Below are 21189 nucleotides of genomic sequence, written 5' to 3' on the forward strand. Positions count from 1 at the left end.
CCAGGGAGCTAGTCGATTTATAGCATAATATATTAAGCAAGTGAAATCTGATTGTGAAGGGAAGTGATATGTATTCAGCCTGCTTACACTTTATTTGGCATCTATTTAATTCATGCATTCTATAAAACAGCTGGAAGAGAAGATCCACCATCATTACCTCTTCAATTAAGGGCTGGGAAAAGCTCATGACACACCTCTGGGACCTCTAAGCCCTCTAGCAAAGCCAGGGAAGATAAGACTTGAAATTCCTGATATTTCTGAAGTAAAACAATCATTTCTGAAGATCTTTCCAGACCTGCCTTGTTCTAGAAAAGGAAAGGGGAAAACATGCACTTTGGTCCCCTTTGCAAGTTATGTTTAACTTCTATTTTTGTTTGGCCATCTGTAAAATGTGGACCATGCCAATTCCAAATAGCTAGGAGATCCTCAGATGAAGAGCTCTAAATGCCTATCATCAAACGATTTCATTTACTGTTTCAGCTGTAGTTTGTCCCATGACAGAACCATACCACTGAGGAAGAGAACCAGGAAGTTTTGAGAGTGTCTTCCTGAGCTGGGCCTAGCTCTAGACAGCATTATTATCTTCTCCCCTTAACACATTAAAATTTAACCTAAATTTAGTTTTTTTTTAAAAAAAGGAAGCACTATCGAGCTCTCTCTGGTCTATTTAACCATCACATATGGAAGAGCTGCTAACAATAAGATGAAGTGAAACAAATTACAACTTGATTTTATTCTATTCTTCTGGCCAAGCTGACTGAAAAATACTAGGTCATTCTGCATATGTGACAAAGATCTAGAAACCAAATCAGCATGTGATTAGAATTCTGCTCTAGTTGTTGCATATTGGGGGAAATGCCCGATAAGTAGAAAGTTTACCTGGATGTACACAGATATTAGGCACACAGGAGATCCTGCACAGTGTTTTCCCAAAGGCATCCCAGACACCATTTCTCTAAATCAGCTTTTGGGACTGCCCCATAATACTAATTTTGTGTCTCTAATCCATAAATTCTAGGGAAAAGTGAGTGAAAAATCCTGCGCTAGTTAGGATTTCCTTATGCCTGTTGAGTTGAGGTTATCGGAAGGTTTAGCACAGGAATGATTTGGAATTAGTTAATACCTTTTGTTCTGTTACCTAGAAGCAAATTCTGAGTTTCTGGATAACAAATCCCAGTCCCACTGCTTTTATTAAAGATAAGTTCTGAACTGCTATCTCAAACTATTTCATTTAACATTAAACCTTACGAAAAAAACAAATATTATGATCTTTGGTTACATGCCGATGATCAGAGATTTAAATGACACTGTTAACTAACATAACAAGTTCAGTAGAGGTTTAACACACCATGATGTTATATAAACTCCCTCCATACCATGGAAAGAAACCCATCTATAATGGCATTCACTAAACTGTAAGCAACAGTTGCGTTTTTCTTTTTAATGTCACTTCTTTGGAGGCTTTTGTATTTATAGTAGCTGCTATGGTTTTTAACAAGTGTTTTTGTCAGTCTTATCAATTGCCAATGTTTATTGGATTCTGGTTTTGTTTAGTAAAATTGTCTTTAAAAAATGTAGAAAAAATTGCAGAGAGATGCAGCAGATTTTAGCCTTTATGCTAAGCAGGTCAAATATCTGTCACTGTTTCATAACTGTGAAATCAGACTCCGCATACACGGGACATTAAACACTGACCCTATTATTCTTGGGCAGCTTTATTTGAATTATAAATGTATCCATTTGTGTTTATACAAAGTCACATGCATTGCCCTTTTTATCACATGCTTAACCTTCTCCAACAGGGCAGAACTTGTTTCAATCAGTTTCACAGAGATGTCAAATATAGGAACTTCTCCCTGCCCCATCTGCTTAGATTTTCAGACACACCTGCTTCCACTCTAGACCACCTTGATTTCTCCAGCCACACGGTACAGCCTCTGGCAACACCATATTTCCTAAAAGTGCTACTTTTACCCCAGACTCTAATACACTGAAGCTCCCACCATTTTTCTCTTAGACATCTCAGATCTATCAGCCATGGCAACACAGCCCTGAAGCACTTTAAATATACAGATCGATCAACTGCAAAATTTCCACCAAATTCCAACACACCTGGGAGTTCATAACTGATACTGAAGTCAGTAATAAATCTCCATATTTAGTGTGCCATTGACATCTCTTGATGACAGCTACATTAACAGGGAAACTTTCCCAGTAGGGACTGGAGCCTATATTATTCTCTTCGGAACCATGCCTCATATTAACGTATGAAACTGGACGGTCCAAGAATGTACTACTACTGTGAAAAACATCTGGGCTGAAGAATCATGGAATTGGTTGAATGAAATGTGATTTTTGATTGAGCAACACAAACATCTTGAATCTGACACACATTTTTTTTGGAAACTTAATCTTATGTTCTATTAAACACCCCAATTTGCTAACAAATTTGTTATTCCAGTCAAGTTTGAAGTGGACAAAAAGGCGGCTTAGAATGCAAGCATCAGTTCAATCTTAGTACTGTGGAGTTGTGACCAGCTTGTCCACAATACCATTTGATTTTAATTTAGTCAACTACCTGTTCCAATAGTCAAAGACAAAAGATTTTTTGCTCAGTCTGAGTACGTTTAAATGCTAGTTCACTCTTTTCTATTTAGTATCAGGCACTGTACCCCTTACGGGCATTCGAGCACCTAAAACACTGAAAATCTGTCCTGATACAAACCCTGTGGTCAGGCAGAGAAGAGAGAATGGTAAGTCTGGGTCTTCGGAAAGAGTCTATGCAGAAATACCTGCAAGGTGAAGAGATTTTGACCTTCCTCTGGCACAGCTTCTAGTAAATGTTCTCTCAATATAAATTCTGCCAAGGATGTCTTAAGGGAAACGGTACTCACTTCAGGTACTGTTTATAAGTCCAACGAGCTGTGGTGTCAGAAGAAACATTTCTTCCCCGCATGTAATACTCAGCAAAGAAACTGTAGAGCCAAAAGACAAGTTCTAAATTACAACCTAAAAAGACAAGCCAAACTTATATCTATGGTCCTATGTACAACTGGGACTAAGACAGAATCAGGAACCTTGTTTAATCTCTGAACACAGTGTCAGCTAAATCTGTTTCTAGGTTTGTCCAACCAGTCCAGACTGGGCTGAACAGGGGGTTATTTTAGCATTTTGTTTTAGTTGTTTTTTTTTTTAATTACAATTTACAGAAAAGAAAGCTAGGTGTGGGTCAGTGCACAGTGGCTCGCCAAACTATGTTAGATAGGTTTCACAGGGACCTTGTTTTTAAAAATTTAACCAAGGGTCAATGGGTACAAAGTAGCCACGTTCTCATCGGTTACCCTGTTATTACCCTTTAGGGGAAACTAAAACTGCAACCAGTGGACTGAATCTACAGGATTCTGGTTACTGTGCAACTAGACAAGCATAAGGAAATCCTACCAAGTGTAGCCCTTCCCTAAAGGCGCTTCAGTTAATTGTCTGGGGGCCTATGAGCTGCAAAGAGCCCTAATTCTGTTTTAGCCACACAGGAAATGAGTCCTATAAAGAAAACCTATAGAGCACGGGTGGCCAAACTATGGCTCTTTTAGAGTTAAAGTATGGCTTGTGGATCTTCTCTCCCCCCACCTGCCCCATCCTATGCCTACCAGACCGGGAAGAGGGAGGGGAGCTCAGGGCTTCTGCCCTGCTCCAGTTTGGTAGAGTTTGGGGCTTCTGCCAGAGACGACTGGTGCCTGCTGTGAGTGGGGGAGGGTGTCACAATTTAAAGGTTTAGCCCCCATCCAACTCCCAGCAACTTAAGGGGCTGGTGTGCATGACACCGGAAGCAGCTCTGGAATGCAGTGTTCAGTCATCAGGGAGCTCCCCTAGGCAGGCCCTTCACTCCTGCCTGGCTGAGGAACCTTGAACGCCAAAGTGTGCTGCTTCCCTGGAGCTAGAATTCAGGATGTAACAGAGTGTCTGCCGAGACTGATCAAGCCCTTGGACTGCTACTCCTTCCTACTTCTCCACATGGACACCAATGATGCTGCCAAGAACGACCGTGTGCAGGTCACTGCAGACAACATGGCTCTAGGAAGAAGAATAAAGGAGTTTGAAGCGCAAGTCATGTTCTTGTCCATCTTCCCTGTTGAAGGAAAAGGCCCAGGTGGGGACCATTGAATTGTGGAGGTAAATGCATGGTTACGCAGGCGGTGTTGGAGAGATGGCTTTGAATTCTTCAACCAAGGTATGTTGTTCCAGAAAAGGATTGCTAGGAAGAGAAGGGGTCCACCTAACGAAGACAAGAGAAGAGTATCTACGCAGGCAGGCTTACTAACCTAGTGAGGAGGGCTTTAAACTAGGTCCGCCGGGGGATGGAGACCTAAGCCTGGAGGTAAGTGGGGAAGTAGGATACCAGGAGGAAACACAAGGAGGGTGCAACAGGGGAAGCCTCCTGATTCATACTGAGAAAGTAGGGCAATCGGCTAGTTATCTTAGATGCCTGCCTGTACATGAACACAAGAAGCCTGGAAAACAAGTAGGAAGAATTGGAAGTCCTGGCACAGGCAAAGAACTATGATGTGACTGGAATAATAGAGACTTGGTGGGGTAACTCATATGACTGAAGCATTGTCATGAATGGGTATAAACTGTTCAGGAAGGACAGGTGTGGGACAAAAGGTGGAGGAGTTGCACTGTATGTAAGAGAACAGTATGACTGCTCAGAGCTCCAGTATGAAACTAGAGACAAGCCTGTTAAAAGTCTCTGGGTTAAGTTTAGAGGCAAGAGCAAAAAGGTTGATGTCGTGGTCAGCATCTGCTATAGACCACCAGACAAGGAGGAGACAGATAGATGAGGCTTTCTTCGGACAACTAACAGAAATTTCCAGAATGCAGGCCTTGGTTCTAATGGGAGACTTCAATCATCCTGACATCTGCTGGGAGAGCAATACAGCAATGCAAGGACAATCCAGGAAGTTTTTGGAGAGTGTTGGGGAGGTGAAAGTGCTGGAGGAACCAGCTAGGGGCCAGGCTCCTCTTGACCTGCTGCTCACAAACAGGGAAGAATTGGTAGTGAAAGTAGAAGTTGGTGGCAACCTGGGCAGCAGTGACCATGAGGTGGTCAAGTTCAGGATCCTGACAAAAGGAAGAAAGGAGAGCAGCAGAATACAGACCCTGGACTTCAAAAAACAGACTGACTCCCTCAGGGAACTGATGGGCAGGATCCCCTGGGAGGCTAATATGAGGGGGAAAGGAGTCCAGGAGAGGTGGCTGTATTTCTGAGGGCAGAGGAACAAACCATCCTGACATGCAGAAAGAATAGCAAACATGGGAGGCAACCAGGCTGGCTTAACAGAGAAATCTTCGGTGAGCTTAAACACAAAAAGGAAGCTTACAAGTGGAAACTTAGACAGATGACTAGGGAGGAGTATAAAAATATTGCTCGAGCATCAGTAAGGCCAAAGCACAACTGGAGTTGCAGCCAGCAAGGGATGTGAAGGGTAACAAAAAGGGTTTCTACAGGTATGTTAGCAACAAGAAGGTGGTCAGGAAAAGTGTGGGACCCTTACTGAATGGGGGAGGCAACCTATTGACAGACGATGTGGAAAAAGCTGAAGTACTTGATGCCTTTTTTTTGCCTCGGTCTTCACAGTTCATAGACAAGGTCAGCTTCCAGACTGCTGCACTGGGCAGCACAGTATGGGGAGGAGGTGAGCAGTCCTCAGCGGTGAAAGAGCAGGTTAAGGACTATTTAGAAAAGCTGGACATGTACAAATCCCTGGGGCCAATTGCAATGCATCCGAGGTGCTGAGGGAGTTGGCTCATGTGACTGTAGAGCCATTGGCCATTATCTTTGAAAACTCATGGGGATCGGAGGAGGTCCCCCGATGATCGGAAAAAAGCAAATATAAATGCTCATCTTTTAAAAAGGAAAGGAGGAGAATCCAGGGAACTACAGACTGGTCAGCCTCACCTCAGTCCCTGAAATGATCATGGAGCAGGTCCTCAAGAAATCCATTTTGAACCACGTGGAGGAGAGGAAGGTGATCAGGAACAGTCAGCATGGATTCACCAAGGGCAAGTCATGCCTGACTAACCTGATTGCCTTCTATGATGAGATAACTGGCTCTGTGGATATGGGGAAAGCAGTGGATGTGATATATCTTGACTTTAGCTAAGCTTTTGATTGGTCTTCCATAGTACTCTTGTAAGCAAGTTAAAAAACTATTGATTGGATGAATGGACTACAGGGTGGATAGAAAGCTGGTTAGATCTGTGTGCTCAATGGGTAGTGATCAATGGCTCGATGTCTAGTTGACAGCCAGTATCAAGCAGAGAGCCCTAGGGCTCTGTCCTGGGGCCAGTTTTGTTCAATATCTTCATTAATTATCTGGATGATGGGATGGATTGTACCGTCAGCAAGTTTGCAGATTACACTAACCTGGGGGAGAGATAGATACGCTGGAGGGCAGGGATAGGATATAGAGGGACCTACACAAATTGGAGGATTAGGCTAAAAGAAATCTGATGAGGTTCAACAAGGACAAGTGCAGAGTGCTCCACCTGAGATGGAAGAATCCCATGCACCGCTACAGGCTGGGGACTGACTGGCTAAGTGGCAGGTCTGCAGAAAAGGACCTGGGGATTACAGTGGACGAGAAACTGGATATGAGTCAGCAGTGTGCCCTTGTTGCCAAGAAGGCTGGCAGCATTAGCAGGTGCATTTCCAGCAGATCGAGGGAAGTGATTATTCCCCTCTATTTGGCACTGCCGAGGCCACATCTGGAATATGGCAGCCAGTTTTGGGCCTCCCACTACAGAAAGGATGTGGACAAATTGGAGAGAGTCCAGCAGAATACAGAAAGGGATTTATTCTTCAGAATCCCTTTACTGTCATGTTCTGCAGCAGGATGCAGCCCTACCACACACCACTCTACAAATAGAGGAAATACAGCTCATATAGCAAGTCCGATGGCAACATCTTGTGGATCCAGAAAGAGGAAGATAAAGGCAACACTACCCTCATTCTGCAGTCAAACAATAAGGTTTATGTGAACTGCTGCACTTACACTAGCTAAGAAAAATTCATGAGTGTGATCAACCCCAGCTCTTCAGGGCATTAGCAAACTAACTGCCTACTGTTAGGAAGTAGTGTCCCTCCAAGGAAAGCAATTGCAAAACTGGCAATTATGGATTGCCTTTTTTGTTAAGTTTGTTTCTGTAACAGACAAGGCCCAACTCTTCTCCTGAAGTAACTGATATTAGCTACTGTCAGAGACTGGATACCCGACTAGACGGATCCTGGTCTTGATCCTGTATGATAACGCCTATGTTCCAACAGTGGTACTCTGAGTGTAATTATTTCTGTTATTTAAAGCACCTACCAAGTTTTCTGTTTGTTCAATCAGAATCACATGAAAGAGAAATGGAAGAGACCTCTTGATGACCAGGTATAGGATGTACATCAGCACTTCACCAAACTGACTCAGAAGGGATCTGATTTAAATTCATGTACAGAAAAACACATGAAACTATGCAAGACTGAAGGTGACAGACACACAGAATTACAAGCCTACCTGAGCCCAACCCCGCAATTGTATGAATTAGCATTCTCTGGACAAATGGCAATTTCACACTCATGAGTGGGGGAGCAATAAGGGGAAGGAAAAGCACATCCAGAAAACAAGCTGCTTCTAAATAAACATTAGAAAAAAACCCCCATCAGTTTCATATCCCATTGCAGAAGAAAGTGGTATTTCATGGCTGCATATACTTCCTTAACCATCCCCAGAACAGAGAATTATCTTGCCACAGTTCCATAATAAATAAGAATAGCAGCACCTAGCTCTTATACTTCCCTTTTCTTCAATAGGTGTCAAAATGTTTACAAAGGAAGGAAGAATCATTATCCCCATTTTACAAATGAGGAAGCAGAAGCAGAGGTGCAATGACTTGCCCAAGGTCATCCAATAGGACAGTGGCAGAGCTGAGAACAGAATCCAGTTCTCCCAAGTTTCAGCCCAGCGTTTACACTGAGCATTTTATGAAAGTCTCCCAGCTTTAATCTCACATTGGTGCAGCTCAATTTTATCTTTTCCTTCTACCCCTTGCTTCTAGCTGAACACACACAACTTCTCCCTCTTTTATATGTTAAGAAAGCATTCATTGCCAGTTTATTCTCCTAGCCTTTTGACATGAAACTAAATTTTGTTAAAAGAACAGCAATTCATCAATTGGTCCATTGTCTGCATACAGACTGGCAATTCTGCACTTTTTGCCTACATCATCTTCAGTTGCCCGGCAGTACACAGTGCATACTAACATTTCTCTCTGCACATTAACAGTTACTGCTACAGTTTCAAGAAAGCAGCCACCACAGAAATGTTTAGGGCAGGCAATGCTATAACAAACCAAAGCTACTAGTTTTATAAATAAGAGAAGTCTCAAGAAATATACTTGCCTCTTTTTCTTCTGACCCAATTGCACCAGCCCCAATCCAGTTACAAAATGAAACTAAGACTGGAGTTAAACTGCTGGTTGTAACAGCTGTGCCTGTAGATAGCTCCACTGGGAAAACCAACAAACAGTGACTTCACATGCCTGAGTGCAGAGTGCACAGCTGCTTGTCATTACTGCAAGGGAGAAGTGAGGCAAACTAACCCTTGGAGAATATGACAAATCTCTGAACACTAGATTCCCTCCCCCCATCACCTAGGAACCATTCCAGTCTGCCTTCATTCCCCAGCATGTCTGACCAAGCCAGCTTACTTTAGGAAATAAATCCAGTGCTACCTAGTGACAACAAAGTGTCACATTTGTGTCTCAATAGTCTGGGTAAAAGAAGAATATGCACTACACGGCTCCATGAAGGTATAAGAATGATCAACTGTCCTTGCTTCCAATTTCAAGGGAAACTAGGAGACCACCAGGGCCCTTCGCAATACTACCCCGTTCACTGCCCTCAGTATTAAAATCACAGGTCTTTTCACTAATAAAATGTTTCTCCAGAGTGCATTTGAAGTCTTCCTTTGGACTGATACCACAATACAGCCAGTACCTCCCGGAAAGAAATAAAATGTTCAGAACCTGTACACTGGGATGTGGAAGCTCAGTGCAAAGAAAGGGAAGTTACAGAGCAACGGTATGTCTATATTACAAAAAAAGAACCGGTGGCACCAAGTCTGAGCCCAGACTGACTTCGGCTCGTGCTACAGGGCTAAAAACAACAGTGCAGATGTTTCCGCTCAGGCTGGAAGCTGGGCTCCAGCCCCACCATCATGTTCAAACCATGGGCTCCAGCCTCAGTGGGAACAGCTATGCTGCTATCTTTAGCCCCCTAGCACAAGCCCAAGGCAGTTCTCCAGACACGCTGTCAAAGGGTATTTTTTTGGCAGCACAGGTGTACCCTGAGAGAAGGCAGCTCATCTAAGTGGAGAAGCAGCATCTCCATTGGTTAGAATGGGCATGAGCATTTCTCAATTCTTTATGCAGCTCTTGTCTCACTGAGTGACCATGGGCAACTCACAACTATCTAAATACTTACACCCCAATGAGCATGGTATCTGAGCACTCGTAGCTTCACAATCTCGCATTACCTTGGGAGGGATAGCTCCGTGGTTTGAGCATTAGCCTGCTAAACCCAGGGTTGTGAGTTCAGTCCTTGAGGGGGCCACTCAGAGGGATCTGGGGCAAAATCAGCACTTGGTCCTGCTAGTGAAGGCAGGGGGCTGGACTCAATGACCTTTCAGGGTCCCTTCCAGCTCTATGAGAAAGGCATATATTATCATCATTACCCTGTCTTTAAAATACGTCCCAGGGTCACAAGGCTACAGTCAGGACTATTTGTCAAGTTTGGGATCTTCAGATGGAAGATACTACATAAACTGGAAGTCTGTGCCCACACTACACTTCTCGAGCTACCACTTTGCAATATCACTCAGCTATGAGTGAAGCAAAACTTAAGAGCAGTATAGTTATAAATTAACAGAAACTTTGGACCTCTTCTCTTCCGAACATAAAAATCAGTTTAACTGCTCATAATCATTAGTGCCAGAGCACAGGATAAATGTGTGCAATAACAAGCAAGAGGGTATCAACATGGTACAAGTGTCAATCCATCTCCTACACCCAAGGAGAAAGCTTTGGGGTACAGGTCAGCTAAGTGAATTGGAACCTCACCTGTCCTAGGACACCATTCAGATGTAGTGATTCAGTTGTTCCCATCTGATAGTTTAGTGACTCATGTGAGCAGATTGTTTCTGTCAGGTTGTAAGTACTGGAAGACTAGGAAGTGGCAAGCCCCAAAATAAAGAGAGACTGAATACCGTGAGTTGCTCTTGTCAGCTATTTCTTGGCCCATGACTGTTTTACGAAGACCTATTCCAGACAAAAATAGTTCTGTGGCTACTTCCCTAGTCTCATGATTCCACAATTAAATCAGGACAAAAAGCCTTTATAAAAATCTCTTTCCAGACACTCACCTGCTAAATGAGAAAAAAAAGAGCTTCACTCAGAAGAGTATGAGAGTGAGCCATTTAAATATAGCAATGTGGTTACTTGTAAAATGACTGCAGAACTGTAAATACTAAGAGCTTTCTATCTGTCAATTACGCTATATCCCTGTCAATAATGTTAATTAGTAACTCAAGTCCAGTCTTGTGAGGAGCTTACATCACAATGATATGCAAAAACCTGAACTATCATGGAGAGAAGCAAAACTTTAAGGACACAGTAACCACTGAGAAAGGAATACAAAAAAAGGGCGGTTCTATCACTCCCCCCCCCCCCCTTTTTGTTTTTAAACACTCCTTTTAACTGATATTTCCATGAGGGATATATGGGAGATTTAATTTTTTCCATGTTTAATTACACAGTAGAACCTCAGAGTTACAAACAACAGAATTACTAACTATCCAGTCAACCAGACACCTCATTTGGAACTGGAAGTACACAATCAGGCAGCAGCAGAGCCCAAAATAAAACAAACAAACAAAGCAAATACAAGCAGCAAAGAGTCCTGTGGCACCTTATAGACTAAGAGCGTATAAAGCAAATCCAGTGCAGTACCGTGTTAAACTTAAACTACTAAAAATAAAGAGAAAGCAGCATTTTTCTTCTGCATAGTAAAGTTTCAAAGCTGTGTTAAGTCAATGTTAAGCTGTAAACTTTTGAAAGATCAGCAATAATGTTTTGTTCAGAGTTACAAACAATCTCCATTCCCGAGCTGTTTGTAACTGAGGTCCTACTGTAATTTTGTTTAGCAATAATGAATAATAGTAATGTCTATTTCTTATACAGCACTTTTTATCAGTAGATCTCAAAGCACTTCACAGTCTTAAATGTATTTATCCTTCCAACACCCCTGTGAGGTAGGGAAGCATTATTATGCCCATTTTACAGATTGGGAACTGAAGCACAAAGAGGCTAGATAATTTGCCCAGGGCACACAGGAAGTCCACAGCAGAGCAGGGAACAGGATGTGGGAGACCCAGGTGCAAAGTCAGTGCTCTAAAGCTTAATTAGAAACTAAGATTCCAGATACTCTTTTCCTAGGTTACACAGAGCACAGCACAGTTGGATCCATTTTCCACACAATCAACTCAATGTGTTCCATTAAAGGTAATTTTCTCATTCTCACAAATTCCCATCTCTACCAAATTGTATATACTATACTAATACTTCCATTTCAGCTTGTCTTTGTACAGAAATATAATGTACTGCATGACAACAAAATTCATGATATCCAAGGAGCACCCAGTTGTTCTGCTAGAGTGAAAGGAAACCTATATCCCAAGTCATATATAGGATTCTTTTACATGGTGCTTAATAAGAAGTTTAAGATTTTATTAAGATATTTTTATTTTAAGGAGTTTAGCGTCGGTGAAATATGCCAAACTTGAAGCCTAAGAATCTTGTGCTCTGTCCATACACTGGAGAGCTAATTCCCCAGACGACCAACAGGAGGCACCACAGCAGTGAGTCTTCGCTCGCTACAGTGGGGCATTGTGGGATGGTTCCTGAAAGCCATAACAGTTGACTTAAGCAACGGAATGTCTACACTGACACTGCATTGACTTAACTACATTGACCTTGATTCTCACTACTCACGGAGGTAGGGTTATTAAGTAGGCATAGTGGGGCAGTTATGCTGGCATGAGCAAAATTCAAGCATAGACACTTCCATAGTTAGGTTGACATAAGCTGCCTTGCAACAAACTAACTCTGTAGTGCAGACCAGAGCCAAGTCTCCATAGTCTTTCAATCTGTGGCCTCTTGAGATTATCAGTAAGTGCGGCCAACTGTAGAAATGGTGTGTACACATCTGTCCATTCAGACTGGACTTAACCAAACTGACTTCACACAGGCTACCAGACAGCCACTGTATGGGAAGACAGGGTGGGTGAGGCAATAGCTTTTATTGGACCTACTTCTGTTGGTGAGAGAAATTTTTGAGCCACACAGAGCTCTTCTTCAGAGACTTTTCAGTTAAACCGTGCTCCTCTTCTTCAGAGACTTGAAGAAGAGCATGATTTAGCTTAAAAGCTTGTGTCTGTCACCAACCACAGCTGGTCCAATAAAAGATAGTACCTCACCCACCTTGTCTGTCTAATATCCTGGGACCAACATGGCTACAGCACTGCAAACATTGTATGGAATGAATTCAGGTGCCTATAAACATAGGTTGGACTTTAACTAGCAGTTAAAAGCTCCTGATCCCATTACCAGCCTCTGAACTATCCAGTACTACCAGCCAAATAGCTTTTTAAGTACAGTTCATGTTCAGCCTGTTTTCTAACAGCAGAAGCAATGATGACTTCAGGGGTGAGATTCATATCCTCCTAAGCTATTGATCTTCCCAGTTACACTATTACTTCTATGATGTCAGAGTTGCTGATAGGACAGCTAAAAATGTAAGGCATTAGTCACAAATTTCTGTTCTAACCCTAATCATAAAGAAGCTGATGAAACACAGCATTTCAAGACTCCTGTATTTTATAAGTTTACACAAGTTTAAGGATCCTGAATAAAGCCTGCAGCTTCTTTAAGGAAAACAGCAGACTCAACTCAAATTACAGAGTGTAAAGGCAGTCCTTTTAAAACGTACAAAGCTCATGGAAAATAGGCTCTCTCAGATAATCTAGCATTTACGGAAATACCCAACAGAGGCAAAGATTTAGAACAACTCAAATCTGATCTTTCCTACTTTAAAAAGGCAAAAGAACAACCGACACTGGCTTTTCTGAACAGACCATCTTGTCTCAGGAGTGCCAGTCAGAGAACACTTCAACCTCCCTGGTCACTCAATTACAGATCTAAAAGTCACAATTATTCAACAACAAAAACTTCAAAAACAGACTCCAATGAGAAACTGCAGAACTAGAATTAATTTGCAAACTGGACACCGTTAAATTAGGCTTGAATAGACTGAGAATGGATGAGTCATTACATAAACTAAAAACTATTTCCCCAATGTTAATTTTTCCCCTACTCACATCTTCTTGTCAACTGTTTGAAATGGGCCATCCTGATTATCAAAACAAAAGTTTTTTTTCTCCTGCTGATAATAACCCACCTTAATCAATTAGTCTCATTAGAACCAGTATGGCAACACCCATTTTTTCATGGTGGGTGTGTAATCTTCCTACTGTGTTTTCCACTGCATCTGATGAAGTGGGCTTTAGCCCACAAAAGCTTATGCTCATATAAATTTGTTAGTCTCTAAGGTACCAAAAGTACTCCTCGTTCTTTTTACTATAGACTCAAACACTGCATACTCAGACCACATCAAAGGACCTTGGCACTAAGCAATGCAACAACATACCATAGAGGATTAGCCACCTTGGTGATTAAAATGGAGGTACTGTGTGCTCAATTTTGTATCAATCAACTGCAATTCCAGCGCTAGATTACAGAGCACACTGCCGTAAAACCAATGGTTTTTCCTTTCTAGGGCATCAGGGATAGGTAAATATAAAGCAAAGGGAGGAGAAACCAAATGGTTCTGTCATGAGGTGGAGAAGCTCTTGTAAAGCAAGACAGCTTTTATTGTTCTCAAATATTATTCTCTTTTCCTACAAATCTCTCCTTAGATACATTTTTTCACAGAGCTTTTCTATGATGGCCCCTCCTGAAATTCTCTAACACATTACACATACTGGGTTGAATTGTTCTGTCTGTGCCTTAACAAGACTAAAATCTTTAGGGCAGGGACCCTGTCAAACAGTATCAGACGGTCAAGATCATGGAAACTCATCTAAGAGGTCACAAGACAGGGACTGTTTACCTAACAAACCATGAACAAGGGAGGACACAATAAGTGTATATAAAATGATGAATGGGCTAGAAAAGGAAATTTGCGAGGCTCTGTTCTCCTTGTCTCATAACTAGGCTTGGCAGAATTTTATTTTTATTATAATTGACACATATTGATGCTCATTTTTAAAGTATTCTTTTCTATTTTTTATCAATTTAAATGTTCATAGTTGCAGGAAACTATAGGGGAAAACAGAGAATGGAGGAGGCTGCACAAAAACATAATGACAGCAGATGCTGAGATCCAAAAAGTTAAAGCTTTATAACTATTAAAACATGAAGGTCAATATCACGTCAAAAAAATACAAACTCAGTATCCTTAAATCAAACGCTAAGTTCTCAAGCACCATTTTTCTTTATCTGTAAATTCTGATTGTCAATAAAAACATTTTTCATTAGTTCATGTGCAGACAAATAATTACTAGTAAAAATCTAATCCTTCCGAGGCTACTCATAGCACAAAGGAGCAATCAATTAAATTAGAAAGATGAGGAATTAAAACCTGATAAGGAAATATTTTGCAAAACATGTCTTTTTTTCCCCTCACATGTGCAGTTTAAGTGACTCTGGAACTCACTGTCACAGGAAATTGTTGAGGCCAAGAGCTTAAGTTTCGAAAGAGAACTGGATATTATAGGACTATCAAGAGTTATAATTAATGATAAATTTTGTGAAAGAGTATTAACCTCATGCTTCAGAATTTAAGTCATTCTCTAACCATTAGAGATCAGAATGAGACCTATTGTGGGAGCTGATTACTCCATCTGCCTACTGCCTCTAAATCATCTGGTGGACAGAATACTAGACTAGAGGGACTTGGATTTGGTCCAGTATGGTAATTCCTATGTTCCCAGCTACAAACTCTACCTCTTGATTAATAGCAAGTCCTTTCAGCACCATATCTTCGATGATTATGACTAGAGCTGGGCCATTTCTATTTTTTCCTGCTCCTCCTTGGAACAAAACAAATGCTTCTCCACAAAAAACAGAGACCCACCTCAGAACAGCCAACACCCTGGCAGTTGGGGCACTTCTCTGGGATATAGGAGACCGAGGGTCAAGTCGCCACTCTGCCATTCTTCTATATATCCCAGATGAGTCTCAATCTCCTGTTGAAAATGTCCCACTTTGTATAAATAAATATACATAGGAGTAGGAGCTTGAACCCAGGTTTCCCACATCCCAGGTACGTATACTAACCACTGGACTGTTATCTAGTCTTCATTTTTCTCACTCTTGGGTTTGACCAGAAATTCCACTGTGGACCTAAGAAACTTTTCCCAACAAAACTTCTGCTGAAACTAGTACATTCCCACAAAAAGTTCTGGTTTTGATGAATTGGCGGTGTTTTATGGAAAACCATTCCTGACATGCTCTAATTATGTCTTCTTCCACAAGGTCTTTAAAGGTACAATCACAGTTTCTAAAAATCCAGAAGATTTTTTTGCCCCTCCAGCTATAGGATCACAGTTTTCTTTCAAGGATAAAAGTTGGAGTATCTTAACAGTATGCAATTCAATTTTTTTGAATAGGTTTAAATTAAAGATTAAATCTAATTTAATGTCATACTAAAAGGAAAACTGACAAATTATTTCTTTATCTGTGTTAGTAACATTACCTGAAATTTCTGGAGGAAAAAACCCCTAATTTATTTTTCTCCTTTATGTTTATTTTTTGTGTTTCGCTGGAGTTCAGATATTATTAAGTCTGGACACTTTCTCTTTTGTTTCTAGTCACTTTCACTTTAGGACACATGAATCAGCACAATGCTGATTATAAATATCACCAATGAATGTTTACATATGAACAAAAACCAATATCATTAGAATTTTAAAATGCTGCCTAATGTTTATATTAGACATCTTTTAAACAAATCCTCAACTTTGGGATTCCTGACAGAGTTTTTACTTTTGGCAATATTCACTTGTTAGCTATGAAATACAGCACAAGAGAAATGCCATTTAAACTGTGGGTACAACTTTTATACCCAATCCAGGACTGAAAGTCAGGAGAACTAGGTTTTGTTTGTCTTAACTTCTGTGTCTGTCTACCCATCTGTACCAAAGAGGCATTACCTATCATGTGGGATGATTTTTGCAAGGTTTAGTTAGCAGACATAAATGGTCCGAGATCCTCCTTTGGGAGACCTATACAATTTAACGTATTTAGTTGTGTGTTTACTTGCCATTTGTGTGAGGTAACAATTTTTCATACATAAATGCACCACATGGTACTTTCAAAAGCAGTTTCCAGACAACTTACAACTTAAAATGTGACATGGAAAAACATTTAAATACAGATCACCCCACTCGCATCAACACCTCCCATTCAACTCCTTCCAAATGGGAAAAATACCCATCAAAATCCATATAGCTATCACCTTATCCTCCTTCCAATCCCTCCATAAAACTAATCTCTGCTATGATGCCTAGAGACCATTACCATCTGAAAACGGCTAAGCAGTGGACAAGCCAGGTATACTGCCTATTTTGTAATACTCACACCTGTTTTCATGTTGCTTGTTCTCTACCACCCAGTTTATCTGTTCCATTCACCTGCTATGTCTTGTTACAGACCTAGACTGTGAGCTCACCGGAGCACAGAGTGTCATTTAGGAACTTGGTCCGGGCCAGCTAACCAAATTGTTCTAATAAGCATAAAGATTTTAAAGGTGGCAGTCAGCACCTAGGTATCGTTCATCAATTCACAGCTGAACAACAGAGGGAGACAATACTGTTCTCGGCCTTACAGCACAGCCCCTCCTTTACTGAAATGCCTCAAGGACATTAAGAGCCTTTTGTTCCGCAGAAAGAAGAAAAACCTGTGATTAGGGAAGCAACTCACACTGGGTAAAGCGACTGTGACTCAGGAAAGGGAAGTTTCACTTGACTACACTAAACTGTGTCAGCACTGGGAGAGTCCAACCGGTCAACAAGGTGAGTCCCTGCCTGCAGACCATCCTGGAAGACCAGGGCAGAGAAAATACCAGCAGGCTTGAAAACAAAGGAGTGGAAGTGGGGAAGGGTCCCCTCCAGCCATGCACAGTTGGAAAGTGTGGTAGCCATCGAGAGCCAAAAGCGTGCCTTCGACGGGAGGAAGAAATAAATCCTTCTGTTTCCCAGGATTGGAACATCAGGGCCCCTCACTGTCTGCCAGGAGGGGAAATCAGTCCGCAGCATTATGGAGGGAGAGAAATAGGAGGATGTGGGTATAACTCATACTCCCTATTAAAGCCGTGAGGGGGCTGCATCTGGTATAGATAGGTATGTGTAGTAAGGAAAAATCAAAGAGGCTTCCCACAAAGTATGGAGGGCAGGGGAAAACCTGGGCCGCAGGGGAGGGCTTATAAGACCCTGCTCAAGATAGGGAGAAGAAATCAGGGTGCAGGAGAAATAGGGGAGTAAGAGAGGCCTTGCACTCTAGATATAGAGGAGACATGGGGTGCGTGAGGAGAATGGGGGGAGGGGTGATAGGGGAACGGGCGCTGGGAGGGAGATCTGGTGGCACAGAAGCTCCCCACTCAGGATCTCGGGGGTGGGGGGACGGGAGACGACCAGAGGCTCCCCACTCAGGATCGGCGGGGGCGGGGGGCACACGGGGGCTCCCCGCTCAGGATCGGCGGGGGGGGGGAGACGACCAGGGGCTCCGCGCTCAGGATCGGCGGGGGGGGGGGGAGACGACAGGGGCTCCGCGTCAGGATCGGCGGGGGGGGGGGGGGCGGGAGCGACAGGGGCTCGCTCAGGATTGGCGGGGGGACAGAGACTCCCCGCTCAGGATGGCGGGGAGGGGACAGAGACTCCCCGCTCAGGATCGGCGGGGGGCGGGGGCGGGGAGACGACCAGGGGCTCCCCGCTCAGGTCGGCGGGGGGGACACACCAGGGCTCCGCGCTCAGGATCGGCGTGGGGCGGGGGGGACACACAGGGGCTCCGCGCTCAGGATCGGCGGGGCGGGGGGGGGAACACACAGGGGCGTCCGCGCTCAGGATCGGCGGGGGGGGGACAGAGACTCCCCGCTCAGGATCGGCGGGGGAGGGGACAGAGGCTCCGCGCTCAGGATCGAGGGGACACGGAGCTTCCCAGGGCCCCGCACTCACCTGAACAGCGCCCCCGGTTCCGCTGACGCCTCCGGTTGTAGCTCTCAGCCTCGCCCCTCCCCTAGGAAGCCCGAGCGACGTCTCCACCTCCAGAGCCGCGACAGGATGACGCCATCTTGTGTCTCTGACCTCACAGCTCCCCTCACATCCCCCACGGCGACGTGCTGCGTACCCACGCCAGGCGCCTCACCTCGCCGGCCAATCGGAGGAAGGGACGCGCGATGACATCTGCCCTTTCGAATAGGAGTGAGAAGATGGGACTTAGGGGGCGGGACTTGGATTTGGCTCCGCCCCCAGGGCGAGGGCCAAGGGCGGGACCATTGGCGACTGCCGGGAGGAGGCGCTGCTGAGGTCGGAGGCAAATATCTTCTACGCCCCCCACCTTGAGCGGGAGGCGCTGTTGGCCCCTCCCATTAGCTCCAGCCCAACCCCATCCTGAGGAGGCAGCCCCCTGTGTCCCTCCCATGTGGGGGGAGGTGTCAGCCCTCCTGCCCCACCGGCATGGGATCATGGGGGGCATTGAGGGCTAGTGCATGTTGCCTCCGCGCTCTAGACTTGTGGTCCCAGCTCTGCCACTGGCCTGCTGGGGTTAGCCACCTGCCCGCTCTGTGCCTCAGTTTCCCTTCTGTAAATCAGGGCTGATGATACTGACCCCTCTGGAGCTGCGTCAAGAGCCATAACTGGACAAGGGTTAGGGCAGAGCTAGGGGTTAGTGCCCCACCCTGTGGCTGGAGAAAGGGGTGCCTCAGATGCCTCTTTCCGGGTCTGAGGTACAGCCCCCATTACCACAGTATGTGAGCACCTCCCAATCTGTAAGGTGTTTATCCTCCCTGGTCCCCCTTGTACAGATGCGGCATTGAGGCAGAGAAACTAAGCGATTTATACACGGTCCTCAGAGCAATATTTTGAACATTTTGTTAATATTTCTGAAACAAAACTGTAGAATAGAAACTGGGAGACCTTTCAAGATACCGTATATTCAGGGACGTGCACATTCATTTTGCCCCCGGAGGACAAAGGTTCTCAGTAGGCCCAGAACTCTCACTACCTAGACTAAAATGGGCTCTAAATTAATGTTGACCAGATTCTTACAAAAAGTCTATGGAAGAGCAAGGAGTCAAACCCAGGTCTCCGGCTAGCGCCTCTATCCTTCCTCTGTGCATTGCTGGCAGGCAGGGGGAGAGTATAATTCTTCTCCTCCTACTCTTATGTTTCTGTCTGTCTATTTACAGTGGAAAATGTCTTCCTTGACATTCGCTTCTTCCTGCACCCTTCTGCCCAAGTTTTCTCTTTTTATAAGACCAAAGAAAAAAAAAAGACTGTATTTTAAATCAATAAAAGAGTAAGTTATCTGACTTCACCTGACTCCAGGCAGCAGAAAATTTCAAGAGCAAAGGAACTGTCCTCTTTGTTGTCTGCTTGAACAAGACCCATCTCTGCTTTCTCTATTCTGTGCAATGTCACTTTCAAAGTTGCTGTACGGAAAGACCTGAGATTCTGGAGACAGGTATGACAATGTAAGAAATCCCATGCAAGCCCAAGGCTTGGTGGAACACAGGTCTCACAAGCCTGGTTAGGTGGTCATCACCCATCCAAAAGAAACATTTAGACATTTGGATTTCTGCCATTTAATACTGTAATTTTCACCTTCATAAGTAACCTAGGGAAAAACATATAAGCTCATACATTTCAGGTATTAGTGCAATATAACCAATACAAAATATTCCACATATCCTTTCAATACCCGAGAACAAGAGGACTTGCCAATAAGATGGAGTTGGTCAAAACTGTCACTAAAGCCCTGATCCTACAATGAGATCCATAAATAGGACTCCTGCTTTTAGCAGGGCTCTGTCCTGGCACAGATTCTATCCACATAGAATTTGAGCCAAAATATTGCAAGCTTGAGTGGCTGTGGATATATGCAGTGTTGTTGTAGCCATGTCAGTCCCATTATATTAGAAATACAAGGTGGGTGAGGTTATCTTTTATTGGACTAACTTCTGTTGGTGAGAGAGACAAGCTTTTGAGCTTACACAGAGCTCTTCAAGTCTGGGAAACGTACAGAGAGTATAACAACTAAATACAAAACAGAACAGATTGTTTAGCATGTGATAACACATATTGGACCTGGATTGTGAGTGAAGGAAGAAGTGGTGGGGTGTAATGTCTATGGACAGATTCTCCAACAAGAGATTAGTCAGATACTTTTAAGTAGATGTTATGATTAACAGTAATGCTTCCATAGGCTAGCTAGCTATAAAGGGATATGTGTAGAATGAAGAATGTGTATCTGCCTCTGAAGGTAGATGATCTGCTAATATACCCCTCATGCCACATAAGCACAGTGGTGTCAACTGACTCTTTCTAGCCTGGCCCTCAAGCCTGTGATGTAATGGACCTTTTGTCTCTCTCCCTTACTGCAGTCATGGTGGCTGCCAGAATAATGTCTGTCCCTGCCTTCCAGGCAGACCTGCAGCAAGTGTAAGTATTAAAAAAAAAAAAAAAAAAAAAAAACCCTTTTTGGCCAGCGTGGCAGAGCTCACCAGACAAGGCGACCAGACAGAACTCATCAGTCACAGGTAACAATGCAGTCTCCTGAGAATCGAAAAAGAGCTCCAGCATGGACACGGAGGCACTGGATCTGATCCGCCTTATATGTGGGGAAGGATTACGTGCAACAGATCCGTTCCAAACGAAGAAATATACATGTGAAAAAGAATTCCAAGGCTATGATGGAGAAAGGCAACAGGGACTGTCAGTGCTGTGCCACGTGAAGTTAGAGCCAGACAAGCCTACT

At 43.6% G+C, this 21189-nt stretch overlaps 1 protein-coding gene across 6 annotated transcripts in view; it reads right to left on the reverse strand.

Moving 5' to 3' along the window:
• Positions 1 to 18547, reverse strand: part of UBAP1 (ubiquitin associated protein 1) — a 58217-nt gene extending 39670 nt beyond the window's left edge. For 3 of the 6 annotated variants that reach the window (XR_012656049.1, XM_032779860.2, XM_032779862.2), the window contains exon 1: positions 18390 to 18547. The gene's annotated coding sequence lies outside the window, so the exon portion shown is untranslated. Of the gene's footprint in view, positions 1 to 2792; positions 2976 to 3647; positions 4269 to 18389 lie in introns of those variants that run through there. The other 3 variants (XM_032779861.2, XM_075066820.1, XM_075066819.1) reach the window with 3 other exon arrangements.
• Positions 18548 to 21189: the final 2642 nt, after the last annotated feature.

This window comes from Chelonoidis abingdonii, chromosome 6 (assembly GCF_003597395.2).
Source record: "Chelonoidis abingdonii isolate Lonesome George chromosome 6, CheloAbing_2.0, whole genome shotgun sequence".
Lineage (NCBI taxonomy): Eukaryota > Metazoa > Chordata > Testudines > Testudinidae > Chelonoidis > Chelonoidis abingdonii.